General features: G+C 31.8%; 1 pseudogene; it reads left to right on the forward strand.

Moving 5' to 3' along the window:
* Positions 1–4,548: 4,548 nt before the first annotated feature.
* LOC133205003 (uncharacterized) lies at positions 4,549–6,851 on the forward strand (annotated as a pseudogene).
* Positions 6,852–12,433: the final 5,582 nt, after the last annotated feature.

Consider the following 12,433-nt stretch of genomic DNA (forward strand, 5'->3'; position numbering starts at 1 on the left):
ATATCATGTCCCACTCGTGAAATAAATTCCATATTCATCTACAAAACATTGAATATCCTCTATTTATTGATCATAGAAAATGATAAACTCTCTAGATCTGAAAGCGAACAATATATGACATATACAATGTATAATACATTTATTTGTTGCGTAATATGTACTTGTATTTCCTTGACTACATGTATGTTCATATTGTTTGAGTCAATGTTACATGAAAAAAATTCAGATAGCTTAAAATGTAAATACGAAACATAATACATGCTCAACTAAATTAAACATTTTAGGAATGACTCTAATTCTTGGCCAAATTATTCGAGTATAACCTGGTTTGGGTCAGTTTACGCTGTTTTATAATCCGCGAATTAGAGTCATCCCTTATAATTTAATTTTAAAATCATAAATAAGTATGGGTGTAAAATTTCGTTGCTTTTTATTAGTTCAAATTTGCCGCTCAATAATACAACCATAGTAACGGAAGTAACGGAAGTGATGGGAAGCGAGGGGAGGTAAAAACTGATACATAGGCCTAGCAGCTTGTTTACATGTGGAAAGATTATTGTTTTATTACAATAGATTATTGGAAAGATTATTGTTATATTATTATTATTGTTTGAAGTTAAAGGTACATTTATTAAATCTGGAATTTCCCATGAATCCCGAGGACTGGAACTGAGAGGATTGTATGGATACAGATGAATCAGCTGGTTGTCAGGGGGGTGTGTCCCCATACCAAACCAGGTTATACAGAAATAATTTGGGTTCCTTTTTGGATATTAACCAATCAGAGGCTAGAATACAAACAAAATTAAATTATATACATTTAAGCCTGCAAAATTGACATGGTTTGTCGGTTCAGTTGTACTCATATAATAAAAAATCAAAGCATATCTTACTGAAAAAATCTGATGTACGCTTTACAGAAAATAATTCAAAGGATATTGATATTGAAATTGATAAAATAAAAGGCCGTATATGCTTTTTGGTTACCTAAGTATCATGGAATCTGAAGTCTGGAGACACATTTCATAATTTGATAAAGATCTAATCGAAATGGTCCCCGATTATAGATAATCGATTATGATTTTGATAATTGATCACTCAAAATATTAATAAAAAGCAAATTATTCCTTTGATTTTTCATTCATTCTTCTTTGAAATTAACTACATGTAAATTCTAAATAATAATTCACAAATGAATCCAAAGATACAAAATATATCAAAAATGTATTCTAGAAATCACACCAGAATTCTTAATCAATTTTTTCATTCAAAAATGAACAAATTTAATATTTGAAATCGATCGATTATTAATCGATATAGTGCATCCGATTATTCCGATAATCGATTATGAAAAAAAAATTCCGATTTCCCATCACTAGGCCTAACAGCTTACTTCTACATGTACAATGTGCTTGGGAGTAAAATAAAAAAAGACTTTCTGAATTACCAATTAAGCTTAGCCTGAAACTCGGACTGGAACCATAGAAAAAGTATTTTAACAATCCTGATAAAGGGCTAACTTCTATTATAACCTGCAAACAGTTTGCCTTTTCTATTTCCGAGAGGAAAGATTTATGAATTTCTGTAGCTGGCAAAACCCCCAGGGACCTTAGTTGGCATATGACTAGCTATGCCCAACCCTAGGGCCTGAACTGGTGACATGAATGTAGCAATCTCGGTAGAGGGCTAATTCAACTACTTAGATTTCCGAGAGTAAATACATTTTTGAAAATTGTATGAATTTTCATACTCCCCCCCCCCACCGGGGGGGGGGGGATCATGACATTCAGAATTTTTTATTCCCCTTCATCCCACAGGCACTTGTTTTTGTTATAAAAGTTTCCTCCTTAGAATAATACTATGTGGGGGTAAACTTATATTAAAGAAGCAAATGCCTGCACTTTATCCATAATGCTACATGTACATGTACTAAGTATTAAATTAGATACGGAGCTGAAAATGTTTATCAAAGGATAGAAATAGCATACATAATTTTCAATAATAATTGAAACCATATCAAACTCTATATAAACTCGTTTACTTACCGCTTTCAGGGGCGTAGCTTGACTTAAAATTCTAGTGAGGCAAAACCATACATGTAGCAGCAAGAGATCTGGGGCCGCCTTAAGCCCCCAGCAGGTTCCGGATGTTGTCATGGGAGGGGGGCACTCCGACAGAAAATGGAGTTGGGGGTTTTAAAATGCAATGAAATTTCATTTGCTGTACTGGTTTCTTTTTTTAAGACTTCAGCATGATACTACATATTGTAAAAGAATGTAAAAGAGTTAATAAATATGTTTATTAAAACTTTTGAAACATTTAAAGGTGAAAGCGCATCTTATTAAACTTTGCTTTTATTTCTTTAAAACTTCAATTCAGCATTATAGAACTGCTTAAAATGTTAAAAGAAATACTATTAATTTTACGTATTATCTGCAATGTATTGTTGATTATGGAAAGGGTGGTGGTGGTGAAAAATCTAGTGAGGCAGTTGCCTCATTGCCACAATGGAAGCTACGCCCCTGGCTTTCCATAAGCAAGGTCTACACTAGGATTTCTTAAGTTCTGAAAATAATTCTCATCAGCACTGAAAGTCAACGAATGCAACATCGCGTATTGCTTGCTGAAAATCTGCTGAATATAGTTTTCATGCTGCTTCACCTATAATTATAAAATATTGTACTCATGTTCGATGGGGGAAAGTGCAAATTCCTAATCTGCTATTTAACTTACAAAATATCAAGAACAACACTTAGGTGAATAACATAATGAGAAGCCTTTGTGCACATTAATTACAATTTCTATGTCAGTGCATAAAAATTGTTCATTAATTTTAAACACTTTAAAACACTTTTAAAAAGTACAAGCTTGCAAAAATCAGAATCTTACAAACAAATTATTAACTAGTTAACTTTAGAAACCGATCTTGAAACTTAACTGTGAAAAATTCCAATTTAATGCCTACTTTTAACCTTGCCAAGAATCACTGAAGTTCACGGGAAAATATACTTCCGAAGTGTTGACAAAAAGTACATGCGTTTGTAACAACTGACCAACAGGTTTGTCACAAAAGCATCGGGTCTAGGCCCTCTTAAACTTACAACACCTTCAAACTTAAAGTACAAATCTAGGTTGATTTTAAAAACTATTGATTCAGACCAGGGATGTGGTTATTAAAAAAAGTAATTGTAATTGATCGTAATTAATTATATTTTTTGAAGTAATTGGAAATATTTGTAATTGAACATTTTTTCAATTACATGTACTTGTAATTTAATTAATTACACTGAAAAAATACCATGTAATTTCAATTACTTTTTCAATTACATTCAATTACTTTATATAATACACATTCATGATACATGTATATTGTCACCACTACCTCCCCATTTTATTGTCTTTTATTTTATTGTAAACATGTCCTCAATCCTTCAATTATACAAAATCTTAAGTTAATGTTTACAAGCAAATAAATGACTGGCTTGATAATAATAATCTAGTTTCTTTCTAATCATTATGTAAAATTTGAATTTTTTTATTTTATGTTTATCAAAATTTTGTACCATCCTTCTTAGTTCAGCTTTTCAGGTATGAAACACACTTTCATTATTTTTCAATCTTTTGTTGTTGGTCAATGATAAAGAAAAAGATTGTGTGTGTCATTAATCAAGTTCTCTCTTGTTGGAAAGAGATAATTCCCCTCCAAATCACAGCTGTAAATTGCAATCAAAACAAATCAACTCCTCTAAAGAGGTATTCATTCCATGATTTAGAAGACAAAGCCAATGGAGATAATTATTTCAATTAAAAATGCCCCGCTAGCTTTAGAAAAGAAAATTTTCCAATTTGATAATTATTTTAACATCTAAACAGATTTTAAATGAATAAATTTTGTATCTGAAAAGGTTATGTTCTATACAAGTATTATTTATGAAGTAAAAATGTTCACCATAAATAGCAATATACGATGTTCAGGTTACTTTCAAAGGAAATATCTAGAGGGTTACAGTTGCGACTCATTTTACTCTATTAAAATACCCACTTTCAATCAAATATCACAAGCCATGCAATTTATGTACATGTAGGTTTTGTGTGGAGGAAAGTGCATCAAACTGATCTCAGATAGTTCTTTAACGTTTTGTAAATAAAAACTTTAAATTAAACCACAAAGATACACAATGCCTATATAGCATATTATTTCTTGTATTGTCTGTGCAGAGGCTGAGCTTGTATACAAATGAATGATGTTCTGTATATTCATTGACAAGGATTATGAAAAAATTTAAAAAATGTAATTTGTAATTTAATAAATTACTTTTGCAAAGTAATCGTAATTTAATTAATTACACGTCTTAGAAAGCCCGTAATTTTCAAATTGTTATCTAATTGAAGAAAAAGTCAAAGTAATTGTGATTTACTTAATTACTTTTTAAAGTAATTGACCCCCATCCCTGATTCAGACACAGCTTTAGAAGTGAGTTTAGAAGTGAGTTTTCCACGATTTGATGATTTTTATTTTTTCAGATTTTGGAAACATCAGAATTAGGAAATGGATACCTCTGCCGAAGACGAAAAGATTCGCCAAGAAATTGACAAAGAATTTAAATCATATTCGTCTTTCATTCTAGACAACGACTGTTTATCCAAAGAAAGAGTTAAAAGCTTATTACGTAAGCTCTAAGATGATTATCATAGTGGTTTTGAAAGCGACGAGGAAAATGTACGTATTCTGAATTTCATTTCGTATTTAAGATGGAGAAATTGTGAGAAACAGGATGCCATAGAATTTGCCGAAAAAGCCAAGCAATATAAAACAGATAGCCTTGTGATTCTCAACAATGCTATTTTCTTTCATTTGGAAACTGATGAGATATCTGAATGTAAAGCACTAATACAAAATGCCAAAGAGATAAGACAAAAGGAAAAGGAATACGAAAATCGGAAAGCATCATCTTTAGCTGAAATAGCTTACTGTTATTCCAGGTTAGGTCCAGCATTTCACGAAAAGGCTTCTATTCTGTTTTGGACGGCTATAGGGATTGCAAACAATAAGCACTACCTCTGGGAATTTGGATTAGCTATGACACTTCGAAGACAAGCTCATATATATACCATGAGAAATCCAAGTGATTTCAATCCAGAAAGTAAAAATCAGGTGGCAATTTACATTTTAGAAAACATAATTAAAAATTGCACTGATAGACAGGTTGCTGCAAGAGCATGGGTTGAATTAGGGATCATAATGGAAAGTAAAAAAACAGACCCCGGACTTCAGTTGGAATGTGCAGGTTTTTCCACTACAGAGTGCTTTCGAAATGCAAAGATTCTTAGCCCAAGCGCGTATTTTGTTTTGCAGCGATACGGACAGCATTTACGTTACATTGGTAAATATGGAGAATCCAAAAAAATCTTCGAGGAATCAATAGCGATACAAGAAACGCCATTTGCACATCATCATTTAGCTCTGACTCTACGAAAAATGGTCCTAAATGACATTTCAAACTACTCAAACGTTTCATCGTTTCAACCGAAGCAATCCAAAACAAATAAAAACTGTTCTCCACCTCAGTATAACGAAAAAGAGAACCATAGAAGATTAAAGGTATCAGTATCTTCACCAAGAGAAGTTAACTTTTACCCACACAATTCTCACCTAATTGAAGCAGTTAATCATTTAAAGAGAGCGCTTGAATTAGATGAGGAATTTGACCGAGCTCGGCATGATCTAGGACTTACATATCGCTACTTGCAACTGCACAAGGAAGCCATCGAATGCTTTTCAAGAATTACATCCAAACGATGGGGGAGATCATCTGAATACTTAGCACTTATCATCGATGCCTATGAACAACAAGGTATCTGTACATTGGAAAGGGCGGACACAGAAACAGATATTAATAAGGAGAAAGTAGAAAATATGAAGAAAAACGGGCAAAGATTATTGTGGAAATCCCTCGAGGTGGCTTCCTTAGTTATTAGCAGGATCCCCGCATTCAAGGAAACGATAATATCTTTTCCAACTCTAAAGGAACTGTTATCAAAAGATGGAAAATTAGCAAATAGTTCATCAAAGGACTTAGCAAGACTATACGAATTAGTACATGAACACCATGAATCAATTGATCTTTACAAAAAACTAATAGAAATTGATAACTCTGATTTTGACGCAATACGTAAAAGTTGTTCAGAACTATGTTCTATTGAACGATTTTGATAATGCAATTCACACATTGTCCTTGCTACAATGTACGAAACAGTCCAATGCGATCGACAGAAATCTGTATCTTAACACTTATCTACAAGGCGCTAAACACTGTATTACAAACAAAGACAAAGAAGGGGCAAAATTACGATTTATGCAAGCATACAATGTAGCGTCGTTTGAGCAAGTTTGTGAGTGTTCGTCTGAGTGTTCATGCTGTGAAGTTCTGGTTCTATGTGCTGAACATATGGATGATCAATCTGGCGATTGCAAATTATCGACTCTTATAGTGTCTCATATTTCGTCTCTTTTAGACGTCAAGGTAATTTTTAATAATAGAGATTGTGTGTTTGGACATTCTCACATGAGCTATATGGAAGACATTATGAAAAGTGCAAAATATATTATGCCTGTTGTTCAGAAAAAGAAGGTTATTGACCAACTCTGTCTTGGAGAAATTATTTATGCAGAACTTCAAAATTATCGTAAGAAAATTATAGCTGTTACTTTAGGAAATGCAGCCTCTGCTTTCAACCACATTCTAAATTTAAATGGAGAAACTTGTGCTAATTTCGATCTTTCCATGCTGAAAGAAGATGACTTTGTATCTGATATGATTACGGAAATATCAAAGATAACTCAACTGTAAAATCTTGACTATCTTCTTCTTAATTTTGTATTTACTTCCACCCGGTGAATTCAAAATTTTCAAGAAGCTTGACCCTTAACAACTTCCACATCCAAGATCTTCATCATGGTGCAATAAACATGGATATCCCAATTGACCTCCTTAAAAAACTTCGGCATCCGAGATCTTAAACCTGGATATAGCAACTAACATCATTTTTAAATTTTTACATGCGGTATGAAAGTATTTGACAGCGAGACCTAATAGTGATCTAAATTTAGTTAATTGTTCATTGAATTTAAAAATCACTCTGATTATGCACAAAAGTACTCTTAGGCTGATATGAAAGGGATGCTGGCGTTCCTCATTGACAACACTTATTTTTTATTTTTTCATCTTTATTGCAATAATCTTTTAACAAAAAAGTAGAGGTAATGCCTCCTCAGGGGCCTTCACAAATATATCATCACCTGGGCTGACAGGAGTTCCCTGGATCAGATAGAAAAAATTTGATATTTCTAAATGTACATATATTTTGAGAATTTTACATCATATCAAAATAAATAATTATGTATTAAAATGCACTTCAATGAGATAAAACAATAGAAAAGATATACCACTACTTGTATAGATATTAACACATTTTTTAAAGAATATTCTCGTAAATAAGATTTTGTAAAAAATATTCTCATAAATATTTAGCGTTATATATAAGAAAAGAAAACTATAGCAATTTCATAAGAGATAATCGTAGGGGGGACCAAGCCACAACGCATAGAGTCCACAATTTCCCCCTACGATTGTATATTCCAAAGGCCAGGCCACCTTTGGATAAATAGATATCACAATTTTTCAGACAACTCTGTGATGATTTTGAAATCACATGCAATACTTTTTGCTTATTTTGTTATGAAATAAAACTGAGTAAATGCATTTTTTAAGAAACACATTAAACTCTCATTAGTAACGCTCTCATTTAAAAGTCTGCATTTCATTTTATATTTATAATTTTTAGGCAATGAAAGACAATATATTGTTCAAAATAAAGGTACTTTTGTTACAATATGTTGGAAAACCAATGACAATAACTTTCCATGACACATCTATATTTAAAAGCAATGATATTTTACTCCAAATAGTTTTACTACACGGCACTCAAAAATAAGATGCTTTATGTCTTCTTCTGCATCACAAATCGAAAGTTTTTATCTATTTTTTTCCCCCATTTACTTAGATACTTGTTACAAGTCAGTAAAATATGCATCAATTTGAAGTTAAACTCTGACACATTCTTATCAAATATTTCTTTGACTTTTTCCTGGTAAATATTTTCCCATAAGTGGAAGTCGTCAATACAGAATAGCTCAGACCAAAATCTTTCAATTAAAGGTTTTTTTTTATGTTTTGGGTAACAATATATTGTAGAAGAATTTAGATTTTTTACCCTCAATTTGTTCAAATATCCTTCAAAGTTGAAGCAGAGCTGTGAATAACTTGCGTTTGCTTTATTCTGTGGGTTTATTTTTGGAATATGTTTCTTAAGAGCACTCTTTACAATCACGTACTCACAAAGGTAGTTTTGTGAACATATTAAATTTTCTTTAATTTCATTTATTGTTTTAAACCCGTGTTCATTAAAAAAGATCATTTATATATTTATAACCACTTTTGATTCAGTTTGGAAGAAAAAGCAGTTTTTCTTTATACGTTATGTTTTTGTTAAAACATATATTCTGTATCTGGAATTTTTCTTGATTATTTTGTTTACATTCATTAAATGCACATATTACCTCTTTATAAAATTGTGGGAGATATTTGATATTGAGATCTTGCATTCTAGATCTGGTGATATTTGTTTTCAACAAATATGGGATATCTAAATTACATCTTCCTGAACAAGCACTTAATAATTGATTTGAATCCTTATTTTGCTGAGAAAAAGTTTTGCAACCCATGATGCTTTTAAAGCTTTGACTTCAGTTTCAAAGTCAGTTATACCTATTCCTCCTTCTGATACTTTTCTGATAAGCGTTTTAAGTTTAATTCTTTCTTTTTCCCCCAAAGAAACGAGAAAATGATTTTATTTTCCTTCTTTGTAATTTCTTGATCTGGATTTTCAAGTATAGTTGCCACATAGAAAAGTTTAGAAACAACAAGGGAGTTGATTATCTGACATTTTCCGAAAATCGTCAATTTTCTATTTCTCCAAGAGTCTAAGATTTTTTCAAACTATTTCAGTTTACATAGCCAGTTTCTTTCATTGCACTCTGTTTTTTTTTTTTTTTTTTTTGGGGGGGGGGGGGGGTTGCCCTATATGAATTCCAAGACATTTTACAGTATTTGGATTTATCTTAACATTTTCTATAAATGCTTTATCTTTAAATATGTTCTTAAGCTCTCCTAGTAATATACATTCCGTTTTTGATAAATGAAGTTTTGTTCCTGATACATTTCCAAATCTTTCTATAATTTTAATGGCATTTTTCAAAGAGTTTTTATCTTTTAAGGGAAAAGTACCATCATCTGCATGTTGTATGCATTTTATTTCGTTTTCCATCTTTTCATGCTTAAAACCACTAGCTAGAATTGAACTATTTATGTTTTCATTTAAAACTTCCATTGCAAATAAAAATAATAGAGCTGAAACAGGACATCCTTGTCGTATTCCTCTTTGCATTTTCTCGAAATCCAGCCGTTTTTTTTTTTTTTATAGAGAATTGCGGATTTGTATATAAAAGTTTTATCCATTTGATAAAATTTCCCCAAAATTAAATTTTTCCAATGTTTTAAATTAAAAAAAAATCCAATCGATTGAGTCAAATGCTTTTTTTGAAAATCAGCAAATAAATGAAATATATGGAGATAACGAACAGTATTCAAGCTCAAAAGTCCATTAATCAATACAAAATAGGAGCAGAGCAAACACGGACCTCCAAACATCAGAGGTGGGATCAGGTGCCATGGAGGAGTGAGCATCCCCTGCCGACCAGTCACACCCGCCGTGTTCTCCTTGTCATGATCGGGAAATAACGGAAAAATCCGTCGACAATTCAGTGTGTAAATAATGGCCTAACAATTAGTATGAAAAACGTCAGTCAGCATTTGACTCAATGATAAATTGTATTTGCTGACAAGGTCATTGTATCGACCATAGAACTTACGAAATGATGACTTTAAACGAGACAGCTGATATTCTTGTTTCATCAACTTATTTGTCAATAATTTACCTCGTTTTAGAAATTGTACATACGTAGAGCATGCTCTTGCGTATCGAATCAACTGAGAGATATATACCTCGTGTGCAGGTGATTAAGGTATATTGCTGCATAAGTAAGGGAAGTTGACGATTAAAAAGTTAAAGTCATCACGTTTATCATAAAGCTTGGTTGTTAGATTACCATTAACGTCTTTTTCAAGTAAAATATCCAAATATGAAACAGATGTGTCAGACTCTGTGGTATCTTTTATCTCAAGTTCACAAGGATATATCGTATCGACATAAGAATGGAAATAGCCATTGTTAATTGACAATACGTCGTCGATATATCTAAATGTCGAGTTGAAGGCCACAGCAAGTGTTTTCTTCTTTTCACGTACAAGATTTTGGACAAATTCTGCTTCATATGAATACAAAAAAAGGTCTGCTAATAACGGGGCGCAATTGGTACCCATAGTAATTCCAATAGATTGTTGGAAGACCTGGTCTCCAAAAACCACATAGATATTGTCAATCAGAAACTCAAGCATCTTTTTAATGTCAACTTCAGAGTACTTGTGTGAACAATCAGAATGTTTTTTAACAAAATAATTTTGCAAATGACCAATGACAAGGTAAGTATATTTACGAGTTCCATTTTTATTGAAAAAGCAACTGTCAATGATATCAAAAAGCCTGGACTTTAATTTATCGTGGGGAATGGTTGTGTACAAAGTTGAAAAGTCGTAAGTTTTTAAGCTGTCGATTTTGGTAAAATCTTGTGATTTCAAATTTTCCAAAAGTTCCTTGGAATTTTTAAGTATCCACATCTGATTTACACCACTTCTCGAATATCTTGTTGCACAGTACTCTTGAAGTTTCTCCTTCACCACTGTTAATATCTTAGTGAGGACTAAAGATAGAGGCTTGGTTGAACATTTACTGGAACCCGCTATGTATCTTTGTTTGTAAGGATTTTTATGAAGTTTCGGAATCCAGTATAAATATGGTAATTCGAATTCATTTTGGTTGTTTGGAATATTAAAAATATTCAAAACTGACATATGATTTTGAAGAATATCTTCCTTAGAAAGGGAACTATGAGTATAAGTTGGATTACCACTTGTAGAATTAAATCCAAGTTCCTCTAAAATACATTTAATATAATGAGCCTTACAAACAAAGACAATGTTTTTACCTGCTTTGTCAGCAAATAAAAGAATTCCATCCGTATTTGTGTTTTCACAGTATTCAAATATATCCAGATTAAGTCTAGCATTGTTACCAATGTAGCGTCCTTTAACTCCTTTTATATAACCTGATTGATTTCTACCTATTAAACTATCAGTCACTTTTTGTCGTCTTTTTGCAAATACAAATGCAATTATTTTGTAATCACAATTAGTGAGACTTATTGGTCGGTAATTTTCTAACTTATCTAGTTCACCTTTTTTATGTCTAAGAGAGAGAACTGAACATTTCTTTGTTGAAGTCAGCTCTTCATCGGTATATATTTCAGATATAACTTCAAGTAGAAAATAACGAATGTTTTTCCAGAATATTTTATAAAACTCGACAGGCAACCCATCGCAACCTGGTGATTTGTTATTTTTCATTCAAAGTACTGCCTCTGAAAATTCTTGCATTGTGGGGAAATTCTCACAATCTTTTTTATCTTTCTCCGATAACAAGGATAATATATTTGTTTGATCTAAATATGTTTCGATATTAGCAAATGGTACATCGTTTGAGGAGAATAAGTTTTCATAAAAATTGAGTAACTGGTTTAAAATATCAATTGATTTTGCAAAAGTCGTCCCTGCATTCTTAATTTTATTAATGACATTTTTGGACTGATGTTTATTTTCAAGTCTTAAAAAATAAGATGAATTTTTCGCTCCTTCGTCTATCCATTTAGCTCTTGATCTTATTTGCGCTCCTTTTCCTTTGTTTTCATATAGTTTATCGATTTCATTTTCTAATTCCTTTTTAAATATAATAGCAATATGATCACTCATCCTTGTATTTGAGACGGATGGTGGCCTACGTATATAAACATTTTCAGGTTTGTAACAAACATTTTTTGTTAAAAATACATACTCTATTCTGCTTTTTGGAGTGTTATTTCCATCACACCAAGTGAAACCATTTTTATCTGCTTTTAAAGTTTTCCACAAATCAACAAGTTCAAAATGAAAGTGTAAATTTTTCAAAACGTTTGAACTTTTATCGTTATCTTTTATAATAGAGCAATTAAAATCGCCTACTACAATTATGTTTTCGTCATTCACAGAATATTTAGAAATCCACATATATTTTTCTGAAAAAATCCACTCTACAATTTTCAGTATTCGGTGCATAAATATTTACAACTGTAATGATTCTACTATCATGTTCGATGTTTAAC

This window comes from Saccostrea echinata, unplaced genomic scaffold (assembly GCF_033153115.1).
Source record: "Saccostrea echinata isolate AGI-Se365-2 ecotype Australia unplaced genomic scaffold, CSIRO_AGI_Sech_v1 ptg000054l, whole genome shotgun sequence".
NCBI classification, from domain to species: domain Eukaryota; kingdom Metazoa; phylum Mollusca; class Bivalvia; order Ostreida; family Ostreidae; genus Saccostrea; species Saccostrea echinata.